Source organism: Cupressus sempervirens, chromosome 3 (assembly GCF_028749045.1).
Source record: "Cupressus sempervirens isolate cs-2001-9-10 chromosome 3, ASM2874904v1, whole genome shotgun sequence".
Classification (NCBI taxonomy): domain Eukaryota; kingdom Viridiplantae; phylum Streptophyta; class Pinopsida; order Cupressales; family Cupressaceae; genus Cupressus; species Cupressus sempervirens.
In genome coordinates this window covers 777,076,772-777,098,912 of record NC_143120.1, presented here as the reverse complement: position 1 = coordinate 777,098,912, position 22,141 = coordinate 777,076,772, and the positions used below count along the sequence as shown (strand labels likewise).

The following is a 22,141-nucleotide window of genomic DNA, read 5'->3' as shown; positions in this document are numbered from 1 at the left end:
ATATGAAAATTAAAGATCAAGACATTGGAAAAGATGATTGGAAACATGAAGAAAAAGTTCCTTCCTAATGATTTGTAATTCAACCCATTGAGAAGAATTTAGAATCTAAGACAAAATGACATGATTGTTAAGGAATATACTCAAGAATTTTACAAATTGGATATTAGATATGGACATGTTGATGATGAAGTTGAAGAAGCAACTAGATACCTAATTAGTTTGAGGACATATATTTAAGCTAAGATCAACTATGTTAAAATGGATGGTGTAGAATAAGTATATTAGTACACTCTAAATGATTAAGAAAGATTGGACAAGAAACATGATTAGAGACAAAGAGGTAGAGCTTGTAGATTTTAAAGAAGTAGAGGAATAACCTATGTAGAAAGTAGTAGATCTAATAATGCAATACAAGATAAAAGAAATAAAAAATAGAAAGAAGAACCTTCTAGGAAAATAGGTAATTAAAATAGAGGTGCCTATACTACTCACTCTAGAAATAACAATGATGATAAGAGAGAAGAGAGCTCTAGGTTTAAAGACACTTGTTTCAAGTGTGGAGGAGAAGGACATGGAGCCTTTGAATGCAGAAATTCTAGTAAGAAGATTGGAGGAAATAGAAGAAATAGCATATCTCATGAAGAAGTTGTCAAAACACCTAATGAACCTAAGCATTATAGGACCTTCATGATAAGAATATGTTCATGAAATGAGGATGATGATGGAGAAACTATTTTGAGAAGAAGCTTGCCCAAGACTAGATGTAGGATCACTAGAAAATGTTGCACAATAACCATTGATAGTAGAAGTTCTTATAATTTGGCATTTGAGGAGATGGTTAACAAGTTTTAGTTGCAAAAATTGAGACATCCTAAACCCTACCATGTTGCTTGGATCCAGAAGGAGCATAAATTACTTGTAAGTGAGAAATGCCTTGTTAAGTTTAAAATTGGAAATCATCATGATGACACCTTATGAAATATTATGCCTATGGAATTTTGTCATGTTTCATTGGGTAGACCTTGGTAGTATGATAGACAAGATTTTCATGATGATAGATTAAATTATTGTACAATTTGGGCTTATGGGAAGAATCAAGCTTTGTTACTTTTGATAGAAAAACTAGATGAGGTTCATTGTACCACAATTATAATATGTTTGTTTGAAGGAAATCATTTGCTAAAGATGTGAAAGAATTTTTTTTTTCTTTTGGCTTTGATTCCTTTAAAATTGTATTAGAAACAAGATGAACTAGAACATGCACCTAATATTGAATCTTTATTGGAAAAATTTCAAGATGTTATTTCTAATAATTTACCTCATGGATTACCTCCTATGAGAAGTATTAGTCACTATATAGAGTTGACACCTATTGAAAATGTTGAGTTGAATGGAGAAGTGCAAGAATTTCTTGAAAAAGGTTTGATCAGAGAAATTTTGAGTCCTTGTACACTACTTGATGTATTAGCACCTAAGGAAAATGGGAATAGAGAATGTGCATTGATTCTAGAGCTATTAATAAGATTATAGTGAATTATAGGCTTCCCTTTTCTAGAATGGATGACGTAATGGATTGTTTGAGTGGAGAAAAGTATTTTATACAGTTTCATTTAAAAAGTGTCTATAGTCAGATCAAAATGAGAGATGGGGATGAATGGAGAACAACTTTTATGACTAATGACAGTTTGTATTAATGGTCAATTATGGCTTTTGGTTATAACTAATGCACCTAGTACTTTCATGAGGTTGATGAACACAGTTTTTAAGAAACTTTTTAGAAAATTTGTGATTGTATATCTTGATGACATTATGATATTATTAAGACTAAAGAAGAACACGTTGATTAAACCAAAAAATTATTGTAGAGATTGAAGAAGGATAAGTTACTGGTTAATTTGAAGAAATATTCTTTCATGAAGGAGAAGATTGTGTATCTTTTTTTGTCATTTTAGCTAATGGTTTGAAGATGGATCTTGAAAAGGTAAGAATTATTCTTGATTGGCCTACACCTGAGAATGTTGGATAAGTTAGATCATGTAATGGACTCACAAGTTTATATAGGAAACTTATACAAAAAATTTGTTTGATTTTTAATGCTATGACCCAAACAATTAGAGGTGACAAGAGATTTGATGTGGGCTCATGAAACATATAAGATTTTTGAATTATTGAAACATAGAGTAGAAAAATTTCATACACTTGCTTTGTCTAATTTTTGTAAATTTTTTTAAGTTGATTGTGATGCTAGTGGAAGCCCCATTAGAGTTGTTTTGAGTAAAGAAGGAAGACCTATAGCTTTCAATAGTGATAAGTTGAATGATGCTAAGAAAAGATATTTAGTTTATGATTAGGAATTCTATACTATTGTTCAAGCTTTGAAGAAGTGGAGACATTATTTGATGTCTAAATTTTTTGTGTTGTTTATTGACCATAAAGCTTTGTAGTATTTGAAAAGTTAGAACAAGTTAAACTCAAGACACATAAAGTGGGTTGAATATTTGCACAATTTTTCCTTCTTGTTGATACATAAGCGTGGGAAATCAAATAAGGTTGCTAATTCTTTGAGTAGAAGAAAGAATTCACTAATAGAAATGCAAGTTAAGGTACTTGGTTTTGATGATTTGAATTTATTTTATGAAATTGATTATGATTTTGCAAAACCTTTGAAATATTGTAAGACCAAGTTGATGAGTAATAATAAGTGGACTAATAGTTTAATTAAAGAAGAGATAATGTGTAAGTTAACTCAAATATGCATACTTAGAGGATCTATGAGAGACAATATTGTGAAGGAGAAACATAGTGGAGGACTTGGTGGACATTTTGGAACTGATAAGATAGTGAACTAAATTAATGATAGGTACTTTTTGCCTTAAATTTATAAGGATGTTTAAAGGATGATTATAAGTTGTAGAATTTGTCAAACAACAAAATGAGTAGTCATAGTTTGGAATTATATTCACCATTTCCTATTCCTAATAAGGCTTGGGAAGATATTAGTATGGATTTATTTTTGTGTTTCGTAGACCTCACATAGGAAATGATTCTATTATGGTAGTAGTTGACACAGTTTCAAAAATGGTCCATTTTATTCCTTGTAAGAAGACATCTGGTGCAATACATGTGGTTAAATTTTTCTTCAAGAAGATAGTGAGATTGCATGGGTTACCTAAGATTGTTGTTTTAGACAGACATGCTAAGCTTACTGGTCATTTTTGGAGAGCACTATGGAAGAGATTGGATATAAAGTTGAAGTTTAGTTCTATATTTCATCCATAGAAAAATGGACAAAATAAGGTAGTAAATAGAACTTTGGGTAACTTATTGAGATTTTTAGTTGGAAATAAACCTGGTAATTGGGATTTAATTCTAGTAAAAGAAGAGTTCTCATATAACAATTTACTAAATAGGAGCACCGAGAAGATACTTTTGGAGATTGTTAAGGGAGTTTTCTATGAGAGAAAGAGAAGTATTAAAGCTGATGAGTATGTGGATTTCATGAAAAATTTTCTTTAGAAGTGAGAAAGAATCTAAATAATATTAACCTTAGATATAAATAGAAAGTAGTTAAAGAGAGAAGATATAAATATTTTGAGGTTGGAGACAAATTGATGGTTCATTTTTAAAAACAACACATTTCCTATTTTAACTTGTTATAGTAAGACAAAGAAATAAGACATGTGGTCTTCGTAAAATTTTAAGGAAGTTTGATAGTGGAAAAGATTTTGAAGTAAAATTACTTGGATACATGGATACGTCACATATATTCAAAGATGAAGATTGACATCAATGAGAATATTTTGGATAGTAGAATAAGAAATAGCACTAGAAGACAAGAATACGTGGAATACTATGTTCACTAGAGTGATAAACCAGATGAATATAGTTTATGGATAACAAAAGTTTTGTTAGATCTTTATGATTTAGGTCTTAGTATCAAGGATGTCTGATGTGGACATTAGCTCTTTGTTCAACCTAGCTATTTGATGTAGGAGGATCTCATGTCAATGAGTAATATTGCATCATGAAAAAAATATTTCTTGTTTTCTGTACATGTTTGTTTTTTTTTCCATGTAGCCATTGCTATGTTGATTTTTGTGGTATAAAAAGCTAGCATTTTTTTTAGGACCTATTTCTAGTCCTTTTCTTATGATCACAAATGATGATGTGTCACATTTCTTAAGTTTTGTGTCATTCTTTCTAGTACATGTTTCCTACTAATTTCATCTTGTGTGGTGTGTGGTTTCTTTTTACATGATTTCATGATAACATGACATTTTTCACACTTAGGAGTTGACTTGTAATGTGTGTGAAAACCTATTATTAAGAAAATTTTCATAATTTATGCCTATTACATGGGTTATGATTTACATCTCCAAGACTAGACTAATATTGTAATTAAATTCATGTCTAGCCGACTTGTCATCTATCTTGCTATATATGAACTTGGATTTGATGTAAGAGAATAGATAAAGGGATAGCATGAAATAACATTATTAGTAGAAGGAATAAAAGGACTATACATTTTGAATTTGATCTTGTAATTTTTTGTATAAGACCACAACTTAGAAAGCCTTATAGTCAGGCATGTTGGTTTTCGTTATCTTATCAAATCAATCAGTAAATCTATGAATTCTTCAGGTCTCTTTTCTGTAACTTTGAGTTTCAATTCAGTGTGTACTATAGCAAGCTGATAGTAGGATTAAGTTAAGTTTATCCCACTTATGCCTCATTTCTTCCCTAGCATCATAATGTTAAATGTGTACTAAACATAGATATCATACATAAGAGATAACTACTCTCACTAGGAAAAGTGTAACTTATCAACACCATGTGCTTAATTGAGGTGCAAACTCTTAGGTATCTAAATTAAAAAGTACCATGAATTGAATTATCCTAATTAAGATTATGTAAATTGTAATTTGTCAAATATTTAATTACACCAATAGGGTCTTTACAAACTCTTCTACCAAGAAATCATAGCATGTACTTTACCTTATTAATATATTATTCCTTGCTTGTGTTTGTCATCAAATGGGATCAAAGAATTATGAGGTTTCTTAGAGAAATAAATATTTTAAGAAGAAAGTGCATTCAATTCAGCATAGAAAATATGATGGGAATCACAAGAACTATAGTTTCTTTTGGTTTGACTTAAGATTTTGGTATGCTGGGGATTAGTCAGTATGGGATCATTTTCATCCTTTATAGGAAGATGAATAGAAGGAACCTTACTAAGTTGCGATATAGAGGATGTTAGATATTTGTATGAGATGTGTTATGGACCTAAAGAGATGTAGGGAGAAGGCAACCTTAAGTAGAATCAACTTGACTTAAGATTACAAATAGTTTTGCTCAGAGATACACATGAAAGCAACATACAAAACAATGTATACAAGGCAAGGTTCTATACTTTTACTTAGGTGTAATTAATAACAAACACATCTCAACAAAAGTCTTGGAAAATGGCAGCCACATTGGTGTAATAATTAAAAGAAGTCATTCAACATGCCCAATTGTGAGGTCATCCAGGTTTCGACCATATGTAATGAAATTACAAACTTAGAATCCAAGTTCACATCTATGTTGCTTCTCAATATCTCTTCTCATCTTCCTATGTGCTCTCCTAACTCTAACTAAGCTCCCTATTTAGCTAGTTAAGACACAAGTCAGCTAGTCAATAATTTAATTACATTATAGGTTCAACCTATGAAGTGTAAACTAAAATTGATGCTACATGAAACATAAGGCATTGCACACTTGAAGGAAGATCCACATGTGTCCTAGGAGTCAACTCCTAACTTCACAACATGTCAAAGAAACCAATGATAAGAACAAATACATCTAGGGTGTAGATACTTACCATATTCAACACACCTATTCAGACATTGGGGCCAACTATAAGGCTAAACTCCTTCTTCACTTCAAGCTCTACAAAATCTAGGTGGGTGGACCTTAGATTCACCTATATGACCAATACAAATATAGATCCGAATCTAGAAAAAGAAGATAAAACCCTTGAATCTTTTTCACTTATACACTAAAAAGGGTATGAAATAGCTAATAACAGAACCTATGTGAGTCACAAGCTAAGTGAGGGTTATCATTTCCACTCTTCAACTAAAAAGAGAAAAATAATATTGATCATAAATTTATATCAACATAACCCACATATGAAACAATAAGAAACATGCAAATCCTATGACTAATCAATGCCCTATCCATTTATTGCTCCATAAATCACAACATACATCGAGATATTGGTAACCTATCCATTCACTTTGTGAATCAGATATTAATGTTCAAACTAAATCTCATACTAATTACATCCTTCAATGAAATTTGTAGCCCTACCAGGATATATCAAGCATTTACATGATTCTTTGGACCAAAGGCAAAAGACACCAAGACATACAACCCAAAAATGAGTTACAATTAGATCTAGGTTCTTTCCATATGAAAAAAGGATACAAACAATAGAGATAAGAGACAAGAAATAGAATGAAACTATGTTCATTTGCTGCTTTGTATTCATTTCTTTGAGACAAAATACATTCAAGGTGAATGAAAATAATGCATAAAACACACAAAAGACTATAAATATCACTTATGAATTCATTTTAGTTGTTCATACAAGAGAGAAAATGTTAAGAGAATGGTGGAATCATAGCTAGAGCCTTGATCAATAGACTAGAACCAACAACCTCAAATAGAAAATCAAATCCCCATCATCTAATCTAACAAACAGATCAAATATCTCCAAAGTGATGAAAAATCACCTCTAGAAGAGAATATTAGATATGTTGCTAAAACTTGTGCTGAAATACCTACCAATCAAATGTAAAAGTAAAGTACCATTGCTAGGAATATCTCTGTCAAATCTGGAGACAACCCATTTGATAGTCTATTCTTGAAACTCAATTTGATGGTTCAATGCAAAGACAAAACAATCTATTTGAGAATGCCCCCTATTTAAAAAATTTGCTAATAAATTTTTCCTGGTTATAACTACATATGTTCTAATTGCAAAAATTGATTTTTCATCTAGAGACCTTTTCAATGATATATAATTGTTGCAGATTTGGCGAAAATGATGCCCTACGAAACCATTTGAACTTAGAGATCTTGAAAGTGAATAGGGTCTTAAAATGATGAAAATATTTCAATTTTTAAATAATCAAACTATTTAATTCTTACAAGCCCTTTTGAAAATATTTTCAATAAATGCACTCAAACCATGAGGTGAATTACCAAATTTTACCATGATATGCCTTTCCTCTAATTTTCTCACATGATTGAACATGGTTGACTACCTTGTAAGAACAATGTGTCATCATTTGACTTGCCCTTGAACTTGCATCATCACCACCTCAAATCCCTATCACTCCCCCTACCATATGTGTAATACTTGTTACTTTGCAGCTCTACAATGGGACTCACTCAAAAATGGTGGAGAAGTTGTGACCATGCTTGATCACATCATCGGAGCTTTTAACCTTAACTGCATATTAACTGTGGAGGATTCATGACTAACAGTTAGTCAAGACCTTAGGACTACTAGCCATTAATTTTCTTACACCCTAGAGATGTCACTCATAGATGATTTTTCATCCTCATAACAAATTCTATTAATTGTGCACTAGCCTAGGCGAAGTTGCAATCTCCTCAGTAATTGTACCTTGCGGCACTTTCCTATTCACCATCAAAGTACACATCATCATCAACTTATTTGCACATTAGTCAAAATTTCCCTAGTTGGTCACTAATTGTGCCATGTGGGCACTTCAATATACAAGCCTCCAAGTCTAAACTTTAGACATTCATATTTTAAGTGCAGGTGTATAAAAAGGCATATAGATTCATCTACACATGAAATGTGGTATAAATAACCTAGTTATCTCACATTAAATGAGCTATGTTACACATGGTTATGTCTCCTACGCATATGGGAGATGATGGTGGTGGACATGGAAAATACTAAGAACTCCAAAATATGGCCTTTCATGTTCATGAAGAGTGATGCCTTCTCATACCTGTGCAAATAAAGCTACACAGTTCCAATTTAAATTTATTGATATGGGTCATCCATGTTTATTTACAAAACTTGTAGAGATTTCCCCATGCCTTACAATTTCCTTATAGTGGAATTGTTAAAATCCTCACCAACGAAGGTAGAGAAAATGAAATGACTCATGATCAGAGATACTCTACATTTGATGAGTATGGTGGGAAAGTGTTCATATGACATGCATGATATATACTCCACTTGATATCCAGAGACCGTTATCATGTTGAAAGTTAGCAAGAACATAAGCATTCTATAATTGCATTTATTCCTGATGGAAAGGGAAAATGGGCATACATGACATTTGCTCCCACGATGAAGAGGGAAGATCCCACTACAAATGATTTTCCTTAGATGTATTAAGGTTCATTGTATTCAAACCATATTCCTTCTCCATATACCTTGAATATAGAGAACACAAAAACACACCCATGATGAAGAGGGAATATATCATACTATACACCTCCCAATCTACATTTTTCTTAAATAAATCTAGTGGTTATCAACCTACTCTCATGGAAGTTAAAAATCACATCCCTTGTACACCAAAAAAAATATCTCTTATGTGTAAGTGTGTTAGGAATGATACTCAAACAACATTGTTTCTTATCGGGGAAATGTTTGTTGTATACTGGCGGTAGAATTCAATATATACATCCCCTAATTTACTCCATTTTTCACTTTATTTGTAAAATTAGGAATATTATCAATTGAAAACACTCATTTATTTTCAGTTAACTCCTTCACCAATTACATGCTCACATACACCTAATGTTATAATCTAGGTGCCCATATTCAGTCATAGCATTGCTTTATACATTTCCAAATCCATATACTCATCTGGTACATTATGCATATATGGCATGACATTTTAATCATATTCAAAATGTACCCCTTTTGGATAACTCTACTATACCTGCTTCTCCATGACTACATATCCAAATCTAGATAGTATCAACCAACTAGAAGGAAACACCCATTAATCAATTTAGCACATGTTTTGAAACTCTTAACAAAACTCCATATGTCACTAATTTATCAACTTGTTTAATCTCAAAAATGGAAATCCTCAGTGACTAAAGCATGGCTATAATGTATACAATATTTTAACCTACATGTGAGTAAAATTCTAGTAGTATGCTTGATCTATAATTTGGTCACCATGTTAATGTTTAAGTAACATCAACCATCACACTATAAATTAAAAACATCCTTTAAAAAGTCTTCAATTTCCCAATGCTTTATAGGTTTGAAAAATTTATTCAAGTCCCAACGTAAGTTTGACTAAACAAATTTTCAAACTCAAACATCTTACCCTTCGAATTTGATCCACTAAGATCATTTCATTAATTGGCATCAAGTTTAATCATTGATAAAAGAATTTCAAAACTCATTTGAAACAATCACATTATTCTATAAAAGAAATATCCTAATTGATAAATTGAGTCACATGGTGGTCAAGCTAAAAAAAAAATTGAACTCAAATAAATGAACCCTTGATAATGTTCTGATCAACTTTTATGCACTGATTAAATGATCACAAGTTCATTTTTCAATCTTTTTTTGACATCCTTGCATTTGGAATCGTGTTTGAAAACTAATCAAACATATTTATCATAAGCTCAAATATGGGACATAACATGTCTCTCACACCTAGAATTCAATAGAAAATTAATTTCTTAATTAGGGTAACCTAGGGAAAAGTTATAACTGGTCAAACATGGCTATTGGTAAACTATCAAAAAGGGCAACTAGGCAATTTTAGGTTTCTACAAATGGAATCAGCTTGAGAAACTTATCAAATGGATTCATCGAGCCTTGAAAATACAAATGTAGTATTTATTTTATGATCTCAACATAGTAGTATGACCATTTATTCATAATTTTTAGTGGGTCATAAAATATGCACTGTCAAACATGGCTTCCCAAAATTTTGAACAATGTGCATCACCAAAACAAAGATGAACATCCAACTTTGAGGAACTCAAAACGCTATCAAAGCATGTTGAAATAACTTGAAATATGAAACATAGGTTATCTCTTAGGCATAATAGACACTACCAAAGTAGAGAGTCATAACACTTAATTGGGTGTAAGATATTCAATTGTAAACTAGGCTATGAAATTTTGTTTGACACTTCAATAAAAATGCAGATTTGACAAGTTCTCAAAACAAAACCTCACTGAATGATTCAAGACTTCAAACTAATGAACTTAGGTGTATAAATATATTGAATTAATGATAATAAGAACCTTAAACACATCCCATGACTTAAAATGACAACCTAACACTTAGGCACAAAAAGCATTTATAAGGGTTCATTTAGAAAAATTCACAAAGTGGTACTCAAATTGGGCTTGCACTTTTGAGTCCCAAAAATTGGATGCATGCCCTTTTTAGGCATGGAAATAATTCAAACCTCTAGAAAAGACTGACCACTCTAGAAAACTCTATTTGAACAACTTTATTGTAAACACAAAAACTAACTCTAACTATGCAAATGATGGCCTCAGGCCACCAAAACTTCAAAGAAATTTCATAACTCTATTAAACATCTAATTTTCATTTCTTCCTTCCAAGTAATTTTAAACCATTATCAATATCAATTTCACAAACTATACACACATCTTTGATCTCTTCCTTAGGTGAAACAAACTCTACATCTGCACCTTCATGGTGGACATACAAACTAGGTAAAACTTCAACATAATGTTCACTATGAATGTAAAAATAAGTATTCTCATAAAAAAAAAAATTAGATTAAAAAAACCATTCATTGAAAAACTCATGCATGATACCAAATTGAAAAGTGAAGCACTTATACTCAACTTGATGAAAAAATTCACACATACCATGATCATGTGAATCCTCTTGTGTAACCAATTGACATATGAATGAGCAGTATGATTTGTGCTCACAAATATTAGCAAAAAAAAGGTTTGAAAACACATCAACATACTCCAATGAGACTTGCCATCCAAAAAGTGGATTAGAAACCTTACCAAAGTGTTCACATTACAAGTTATTGCATAGGATCTGTTGAACCACAATAATAACTTCATCAAATGCATCATCATCATAATCATTTTCAATTTTGGAAGAAGATCAATCTAATTTCTTACAATAGAAAGATGATGTATCTATTAGCATGAATGTTGATGAAATTCCTTTGGGGGAGTATCCTAAGCATTAGAGAGCACACTACTACATTTGGGCCCAAATTACAATGACCACTCATCACTTGAGTGATAGTAACATAAATTTCCCCTTGTCAAAAGGGTGTTAGAATTTTTGTTGTCACAAATTGTGATAGTAAGGGTGTCCATCACAATGGTGATAGACAAAGCTATCACAATTTCTAGAAAAATATGGGCAAAGACTTCTTCATCATGTCATTGTATATTTGACTATTTACTATCACAACTATGATGATGTACATTTTCAAACAATCCTCACAGTTTTGACTACTTTCCTGCAAGCCTAATGGGCATCTGCCAAAAGGTATTTCATAATGGTGACAATATCTGATGATAAAGCCATTGGATAGAGCACCCTCCATCAGTAATTTCTATTGCAATAGTGACAACATGCATTGTGACAACGTGTGATGAAAATGTTGTTCAAACAATGGCTGCCCATCAGATAAGCCATAACAATTGTGAGGGATTGTTGCATTATCAATTTTATTTTTTTTAAAGATGGTCATATATGTTTATTGAGTAGCAAAATGTGCTATCTAAAACCTGAGATAAATTTTATATGTCTAGGATAGTATTAGGCATTACAATCATGAAGTCATTAGGGAACAAATTTGACAAGAATAAAGAGAACTTATTTGAGATAGAGAAAATTAGAAATCTAACTCAATAAGGGAAAAAAATTAAAAATTGTAATGAGATTGAATAAGAAATATAGCCAATAACATACTTATGGAATATCATGGCTCTAAAATTAGAATTAAATCTAGATAACTTTTGAGTGTAGTGGAAACATTACAATATATTAGATAAAACCTTAGATTATTGTGCCAAGATTATACATCCATACCTAAGATGACAACTATGATGAAATGAGATGTTAAGTAATATAATTAACAAAAGAAGTGAATTGTATAAGGGAGTTTGCAAATTTTTATATCAACAATGAACAATTGCACCTTACAAATTACAAAGCACATGATACATGACAAAATATAAAGAGATCCCAAATGGGGACATTATAATCATATAAAAATAAGAAAAGATACTCCATTATATCCAATTGATGAAATTCATCCTTGCTTGTTTGAATATCAATTATCAGTCTTACATAGGTAATATCATCATTATTATCCATGCAAGCTCCAAATTTGTGATCTAAGGGAAGTATTAGTTAGCAAGAAGTATCCATCAATAGAATTTATAGAAATTAGTCCAAAATCTTATACAACAAGATAGGGGATATTACAGGAAAGCAATAGGGCTCCTCTTGGAGAAAAAATTTGAAGACCAATTTTACATTGATCAATCCTTATCAACAATACATCCAATTAGAGTTTCTTCCTTTTTTGAGGGTGCAAAACAAACCTTCATGCAACAATGGGAATTATTGTTACTAAATTATAGTCCAACAAGAACAGGTACATGGTCGGCTGAAATTATTGTAGGCATTGGTTCAATGCTTTGATAGCAATGATTTCAATCTAATGGAAGGTGATCTTGATACATTATCAAAGATCAATGAAGATATACAAGAGCAGCTAGATGCTAGTGCACCAAGCTTTTGGGAGTGACCTATCGATATTTTTTTGCCTAGATTACTTTAGTTTTTTCAATCACAATATGTTTCTCTCAAGAAAATGGCACTTAGCTCTATGAACTAGTATATTGAGTTTATGCCTAAACTATTCTTATCATCTATGGATAAGTATATTTAGGGTGTATTCACTCTTTCTCATGATCTGGCTATTGAAGTGAGGAAATTGGTATGTGTTGCATTGGTTCATCTCCTTGAGGCTTAGCCTTATTTCCTGTAGCCCTAGATGAGAAATGTAATTGTATATATGTTGCAAGAAAATCAAGATCTTGATGAAGAAGTGGCTCTCAAGTCATGTGAATTTTTGTCTGCATTTTGTGAAGCTCATCTTCATCCACAAACAATGAGGGATTTTCTACCATGCTTGATTGTGGTTCTATTTTTTAGAAATAATAGTCCACTAAGATAACTAGTGGGGGTGGAGGTGAATCAGTTATCCAACAATTAAAACATTTATCGTCTTTAAGAAAAACCATTTAACCAAATTAAACAACAACAATAATAAAATGCACATAGATAATTACATCAGATATGTTGAGTAAGGAAACCCTTGATTAGAGGGAAAACACCAATGGGAATGATGCCCACAAGATGATGTACTAATATAAATATTCCTTGTTAGAGGATGGACCCTATTAGGAGACTTTGAAGTCCTATTAGGAGATTCCAACCCTATTAAGAGTTGTAGTACAATGTATGTAAGAAGAGCCCACTACCCAAACATATAATTTCAACAACAAGAAGAGCTCATTGCTCAAACATGAAATTTACTATTATCTCCTTCTTTCCTTTTTTCTGTCAACTGAACCAATCACTATTAGACCTTGTAGACTAGGTCACAAACTTTAGATCCAAATACCAAACCTCAAATCACTCAGTAAAATTGTAACAATGAAGTTTCCTTCACTTCCGCACTACTCTACTCAACTTTGCATTTTACTCGTACTGCTACATGTTATCAATTCATAAACTAGATAATTCCATACCATGATAAAGGAAAATGTCCTTTCTTTATACCAAGTCCTCAAAAAAATTCCTTGAGTTGGTGGTTAGACCTTCTCAATCAATTATTATAGGACCACATTAAGACTATGTTACACTTAGTGATTACATAAATCTTCTGTGTTGCAACTTGAATAACTTTTTGTACATGCAATATTCTGATAAGCGAGCTTAGCCATGTTATCATCAACATGTATTCTTTATGTCATCAACCTTGATTCATATAATATCAAATCTACTAAGAGATATAACAAGTTTTCCATAACATGCCTCTGCAAACTCTATCTTAGAATAAACATCACAAAAACTTACATAACTTCTTCCAAACTTATCATTTCATCTTCCAACATTAACTACATATACTAGATATTTAAAAGTATCTCCCATAACCTCAAATAGTTATAATACTCAACTAGTTGTCCATACCAACTTGATCTTTCCATTTTTCTTCTGTTAGATACCACAAAAATCTGCTATGTTGACATCAATGACAAACACAATCATGAATGTAGCATATCTACAATACTCCTCCATAGGAATATCATCATCATTCATGCTTACAACCAATCTTCTAACAATCTTGCCACTCTTCCAACACTATTGTCAAACATGGTGTGTGCAGATAATGATGAGGCACTTGTTGATGTTGAGATTGATGAAAATATTTCTTATAGGGAGCATAATTTGAAACCTAGATTTTTTTATTCACAAGAAGAAGGGGCATATGGAACTTATGATAGAGAAGAGGAAGAAGATATCATCAATTCATTGAATTTGAGAAATGTAGTGCTACAGAACTTGATGGTTTCTTTTCTTGTGCCTCTTCTTGATGAAAAGTATCCTTTGGAGTGAAGCATCACATGTTATACTCTTTTTTAATATAATAAATGTATTGTTTAGGTCATAGATCATTTATATGGACATGAATATTTTTTTAAGGTATTTACTAGTCTTCTTAGATGAATTTTAGACACAAAAAAAAGAGAGTTTAGGAGGTTTCTTTCTCTTGCTTTTCGAACCTTGAAGAGGAGGCAACAAGAGAGTTGGCACCACATTTGGAGCTTATTTTATAACACCTTTTGTGTGCCTTTTCTAAATATCAAAGGCCAAATCTTTTTATTTTATATGATGTGATTGGTACACATGAAGATATTGTGGGCAAAGGGTGGAATCAACTAGGAAAAATATCTTGATATTTTGGTACCTCCACTAATTTCCAAATGGCAACAACACTCAAATTCAAATAGGCATCTTTTTCCTTTCCTTTAATGTTTCACAACAATAGCATAGGAATTGGTTCTTATGTTTACTCATTATGTTGAACCTATATTTGTAAGATCTATCAACTTGATATGAATCAAAAAAATTGCAAAGGTTGATCCTATAAAGGCAGGTGATCCATATGATAACGAGTTGATTTTTTTCTCATGGAATTTCTCTCCAAGCTTGTTGAAGGCCTTGGAAGTGGAATTGAAAGTCTTGTTAAAAGGAGTGATTTTATAAATCTTCTTTTACAATGTTGTGGATATGAGGCTATTGATGTTTGTCAAAGTTCTATTGCACTACTTGGTAAGTTTGTAAAAGTCTTTGCAGTGCAAATACAACCAAATCTTGTTGATTTCCTAAATGCTACCACAAAACTGCAACTAGTAGAAGTGAATAAATTTTTTTTGTTGCATTTCTCATTAGATTAGGCTGCATGTTTATTCATTTGTTATACTTCTCTAGGAATCTCTCTTGAATCACATGATAAACCTTTTCCATTTTTTTCTTAAACAATTTTTGTTTTTTTTGAAATTGTATACATAACAATGGCACAAGGATTGTTTGACAGAAATAATGTGTGATATATTTGCAATAGTAAAATAAATAAAGTTGTTAAATCTTACTGGACTATTCCAATGTAAAAGTTGTGTTGGATTTTGTTGTAGCAAAAGTTCACAATTCATTCAAATTTATCAAAATAACTGGTTGTATATCCAATGCCAAAGATGGGACCCCACAAATACCAAACAACTCACTGAATGAGTCACAATTTTTTATAAATCAATCAAGGAAAAATATGACTAAATTGGTGTAAAAAATAGGTAAATTTATGAGGAAAGAGAAATTAGTTCTAGCTACATGTAAACTGCATGGATCTTGAAGCAATTCAATACATTCTATATATCCTAAACTAGAAGGGCCATATACAATGTAAACAAGAACATTCTATATCACTAGGAAAAAAAGACCATTTGTATATGTTCATGTTAACAGTTCATAATTTTAGTTTGGGCATTTTGAAATATATTATATGAGTTTTTTATTTCAAGAATATTTGAATTAAATTCTATAATTCATTTTCATCATGATTTATGGAATGATATTTTACAATTTGATGTCAGGATGAGCTATTCAATAAAGAAATGAATTTAGGATCAAATACTATGATTCAATTCCATAATAAGCTATCTAGTAGTCAATTATAGATAGCTAAAAATATGACCCAAAATGTTGATAAAAGAAAAAATCACATAATCTAATTTAAATATATTCAAACTTAAACATAAACTAAAGGAACAAAAATGTACTAAACATCAAAGTTTAGACAACAAATAAAAAACCAGTAGTTGTTTTTCACATTGATCACATTTCATTGTTTTTTTTTGTTTCACCTCATGGAGCATGTCATACAATTTTTTTAGAAGCTACTTCAAACAAGAACATGAACCTTCTCAAAACAAGAAGATTGTGGATTACCATGTAAGGAAAATAAAATAAACATTATAAGCATAAATTTTCTTTTATCTTGAGGCATTTGGCCACTCCACAAACCTTAAGTGGTAGAGCTCTCAACCATGAGAACCCTCCACATAGCAATAACATCGGATCTAGTCTTTTTCTATACTTTGATCTGTGCCCCCACATATGCATCTAAAAATATACATTTATAATCCCCACAAATCACATTCAAAAGATTCAAAATTAGACCTTCACTCATAAATCATAATTTCGCGACAATATATGATCAGAACAAATCAAATTCAAAATCAAGCCTTGCACTCATGATAAACCATATTTTCATTAGTAAGTATAATCTCAACAATAGAATACCTTAGAAAGGAATAATTTGATGCAATCCCATAGAAATCCATTCTTTCGAATACTTTGTACACTACAACTAAATTTCATAAATCAATGAGTTTGACTATGGCTCCTTTTGCATTGCCTAAAACCAAGAGATTCACATAGTTAGTTGTCATATCACTTTGTTTGGAGAATAGTTTAATATTCTCTACTAATCAGGGCCAACCACGTGAAGGTGGAAGCTCATTTGACCCCATCCCCCTAACATCTAAATTCCCTCTTAACATCTAAAATTCATTAATTCTATTAATAAATTGCTATTATTCATGAATTATCACACAATAACATTCATTAACACATAAGTTTCATTAGAACATTCACATTAACTTTAATATATAAGATTTATTAGAACATTCACATGACCATTCAATATAATATAAATAAAACATCTAAATGTAAACATCACTCAATATCAAATAAGTTACATAAAAAAATTACATAAGTTCACATGAATAATTTATTTTTTCTTTCCTTTTTAAATTTTTTTTTGTCCTTCCCTATATTGTTGTAGAGGCATATCCATGTCATCATGGAAATTTCTTCTCACCTATGGACATACACTCATTGTCCGTTGCAAAGGAAAGTCCTCTACAATAACAAATAAAAGGGTTAAATTTTAAAAAGTTGAGACTTTAAAGATTTTAAGAAAAATTGTAGCTCTCTATACCTTTTTAGCTAATCAAACACACCCGATTAGTGATATTATTCTTCATCCATCTCATCATTAGGATCATTGTCGTCATTGACATCATCACCACCACTATCTTGGTCATCCTTGTCCTCATCGGCACCATCACCATCATCATCAACATCAACATCATCATCATTGTCGTCATCATCATCATCATCATCATCATAATCATCATCCCCCTCATCATCATGATGATTAGTAGAAGCATCATCATCATAATCGGTAGTATCATCATTTACATTAGGAGCACCATCGACTAACTTTTGATAGTGATCCACTTCTTCCTCTTCCTCATTATCTTCTTCTTCCATCACAATATACTTTATTAGCCTTCCCCTTGGATCATGTCTAACAAAAAATGACCAACCCAATTTATGTAGAACCTCTAAGTAAAATACCTACTCACATTGTCTTGGAAGAACATAGGTCACATCCCCAACTAGCTCAAACAACCTTGTATTAATCATTGGTAATCCATTCTCATGCTCAATAATAGTTTTATCAGGATCATTTTGATTGAGTCATAGTCTATACCATTTGACAAAAAAGAGAACTAATTTGAAGGAATTAAAGTCACAATCAAGAATAGTAACAAAAATGCCATAGTATCAATTTTGAGATTCTCAAGGATGTAAGTCATTTATAGATGAAATATTGGTCACCTAGAAGGCTGCACTTATCTTAGAATCACAAATTCTCTTTGTGTCATCTAAATATTTGATGAAAAATTTATAACCATTCTATAACATAGACTTGTGGTGTTTCACTTACAATAATGTCGAACATGTATAAATTATTGCATCACAAGTTCAAAACATATGATTGACTAACAAATTTATAAGTACCTGTAGATCTCTTAAACCATATGCTAAATCTATTTCCTTTTGTGTAGCATTGGGATCTATATTATAATGAGCTTGTTTAACCAATAAAGACATAGATTCCCATTTTAATCTATGACTAGAATGTTGACATCCTCCAATCCATACCATCATTCAATCTTTGATTGTTTGCAATAAACAAATGTATTGCATCCCACTTTTAAGTAGCTATACAAAAATAAATAGATGACTTACAATAGATTTATTTTGAAGATTAACAATTAATTAACTACAATAACATCTCATAATTTATTACCTTTCACTTTCCTAAATCTACCATTCCCCACCAAGTATGCCCCTTTGAATCTCTTAATGGAGTCAAGATCCCAAATGCAATCTACATGGGTATTTGCTGCAAGATTAGGAAGATATTGAGTAACATACACCATCATCTAGTATACCATTTATCCCTCAGTCATATAACCCTTCGGACCCACTCTTTGTCGAAACAAACCTTTCAAAATTTTCAAATATCTCTTAGCCATCCACATTGACCTAGGCTATATAGGTCCACACAATTCAATCTCCTCAACTAGGTGTATGAGGTAGTGTTCTTGTGCATTGAAAAAGTTGAAGGTAAACACTTTTTCATTTCACACATTAGAATATGAATTATTTTCTTCAAATATTTTATATATTCTTTATGGATTTCTTTAGATGACAACCACCTACAAGAGATTCAAGACACCAAAACATATAAATATGAGACTTTACAATTTATTACTTGTTTGATATATTGAAATAATATCACTTCTTACCTCATGTATTTTCCAAGATCATTTATCACATGTTGGATACTATTGTCAAAGTTGTTTGGGAGAGATAGGGGTAGCACATACTGTTGTTAGAGTTTATGAAAGCCAACTCAGAAGATGCCCAAGATCACCTGCATGCAAAAACCTATCAAAGAGAAGCCAAGGAGAGGAAGAGCATAGAGCAAGGGAAAAACTCTAAATGGACATGACAGACCACAAATGTAAACACAAGAAGAATATGTATTTACAATGAGAAGTGATAATGTAATGTGAAGTACAATGAGGGAGCTCGGTTATAAAGAGCTCATGGAAGTTTGTAGAACAAGCTGAAAGGTGGTAGAAGATAAGGATGACAATTCAGAACATATCCACAAAAGGTGGAACATGCTAGAAGGGAACAAACTCCCGTGTTGTCATCAACTAACTACTACATGCATTAAATACTAAATATTAAATAAATGCATTTTCCTAAGTAAGCTTAAGTAATAGAATAAATAATAAATAATTAATTATTTACTCTAACACCCCCCTTAAGTGCAACTTAGGGAAATGCCTTAAGCTCACAAAACTAAGATGAATGTTGAATGGGTCCCAACAATGAGGCCATGTTAGGTACCCAAGTACAATGCAAAAAAATGCAACCTTTGAAAGTGGGAAAAGAGAGAAAACCACATGGGAAAAAACCTCCCCCAAAAAGAGGTAAGAACCTAGTGAAGAACTAAAGAAGCCTCCAACTAGGGAAAAGTCCCCTAAGATAGGAACAAGGAATGATCATGAAGAAGCATCACTGAAGCATGAAGAAGCTTGAAATCTACCAAAATGCATATCTAAAAAACCTCCATGGAAGAAGAAGGTATGAACTGAGCATGTCTATATGGTAGATGATCCATCTCACTGAAATGCATAGGTAGCCAGCCACTGTAATCACCTTGTATATAGGATCAACCACTGAATACATAGTTCACACTATCAAACCATCAAACCACGGATGCATTAGAACAACAACATAACCCCTCCTTAATGTAGACAAGGTGTGATGACAAGCAACTAAGAAGGTGGGCCAAAGTCTCCTGCAGATGAACCAAGAATGATGAGAGAGGGAAAGAGGTACAGACACCTATAAAGACACAGTCAAACTGACTCTACATGGGGCTAATGTCATGGAAGGGACACTCACTTGACAAAGGGAGAATGCTTAAAACAGCGAACAACAATCCCCCCCCATGGTGCTTTATGAAAATAGTGCATGTAAAACTGACTCAAAATAACGTTCACGATCCTCGAAATGCAAAAGTAGCACTTTATCTAAGTGCAATACATAAAAGTGCTTCAAAATGATAGCTACAATGATCAAAATTAAAAACAAGCTGCAAAAAAGGAAAGTACAGCCAAAAAAAAGTGAAACCATGCCAGGAAAATGATCTTTGGGCCTAAAACACTCAAAATATCCACCATTTAGCAAAAATGCCAAAACTATGATAGAAAGAGCATGAGCTAAAAACTTAGAAAAAGGACCACATTTCCGAAAATTTGACAAAACTAGCTTTCCAAAAATATAAAGTTTTCAAAAAATAGGCATGGGACGCAAAAGATATGCTTGTTGGAGTCAAAAAAAGAACTTTGGACTTCAACAAAAAAAAAAAAGGCACTAAAAAAACATCAAAACCTAAAAATACCTACACCAATGTCTCTGTCTCAGAACCAACTTTTCGACACTTCTTTCAGATTGGAAAAATACCTCTATATGCTCAAGTTATGGCCAAAAAACCACAAGTAGGTCCAAAACAAAATCAAGAGAGGTACATGCAAGGTCTGATGACATCATGCTAATGTCAACAAACTAGTGCATTAAAATTGACGACCACGTCAGCCGCCACACAAAAAAGAAGCCATGTGGTAGATCAGATGACGTGGCAAAAGTGCTGATTGGGCGCTGACTGTTCAAAAAGTATGCCGACTGGACCCAAAAATTTGACTGTGCAAAACTGACACTAGGGCACTGACATTGGAGAGCAAAGCAGCTTGGATGGTGGAGTGCAGATCAGTGGAGGCAGAGAGAAATGGAAGTGTCGCCGATGGTGCTCTGCGAGTGGGCGGCGGTCAAGTTGCGGCAGTGCTGCGGCGCGCAGCCGGCTGCAGGGGCCCGCGGGCTGAGCGTTGGTTATGCGGTGGTGGCTGCCCAGTGGCACGCTGGCAGTGCACCCGAATTTTGTTTTTAAAAAAAATTTTTTGCCAAAAAATTGTACGGTCTATACGAAAATGACCTGCAGCAAAAAAAATTTGCCTCTCGGAGCTCTGTCTCCAAAAATGAAAAACTTTATATGACTCCTAATTGAAAATGGCCTTTTAGATCCAATGGTGATGTCTGTTTGGTCCCAATGTGCTTCGAAAAATTGTTGATCCCCTGATTTGAAGAAAAAATGCACAAACAAACTAGAGTTTGTGACTTCAAATCATGGCTTCAAAATTTCTTCAATCAAGCAATAGTAGGAAGGCTCTAATACCATGTTGGAGTTGATGAAAGCCAACTTCAAAAATGCCCAAGATCACATGCATGTGAAAACCTGTCAAAGAGAAGCCAAGGAGAGAAAGAGCATGGAGCAAGGGAAAAACTCTAAACAGACATGAGAGACCACAAATGCAAACACAAGAAGAATATGTATTTACAATGAGAATTGATAATGTGACGTGAAGTACAATGAGGGAGCCCGCTTATAAAGAGCTCATGGAAGCTTGTAGACCAAGTTGGAAGGTGGTAGAAGATAAAGATGACAACTCAGCACATATCCACAAAAGGTGGAACTTGCTAGAAGAGAACAAACT

The 22,141-nt window shown here is 32.4% G+C and overlaps 1 pseudogene; it reads left to right on the top strand.

Moving 5' to 3' along the window:
- Window positions 1–505: 505 nt before the first annotated feature.
- Window positions 506–21,537, top strand: LOC149569095 (transportin-1-like; annotated as a pseudogene).
- The last annotated feature ends 604 nt before the right edge of the window (window positions 21,538–22,141 follow it).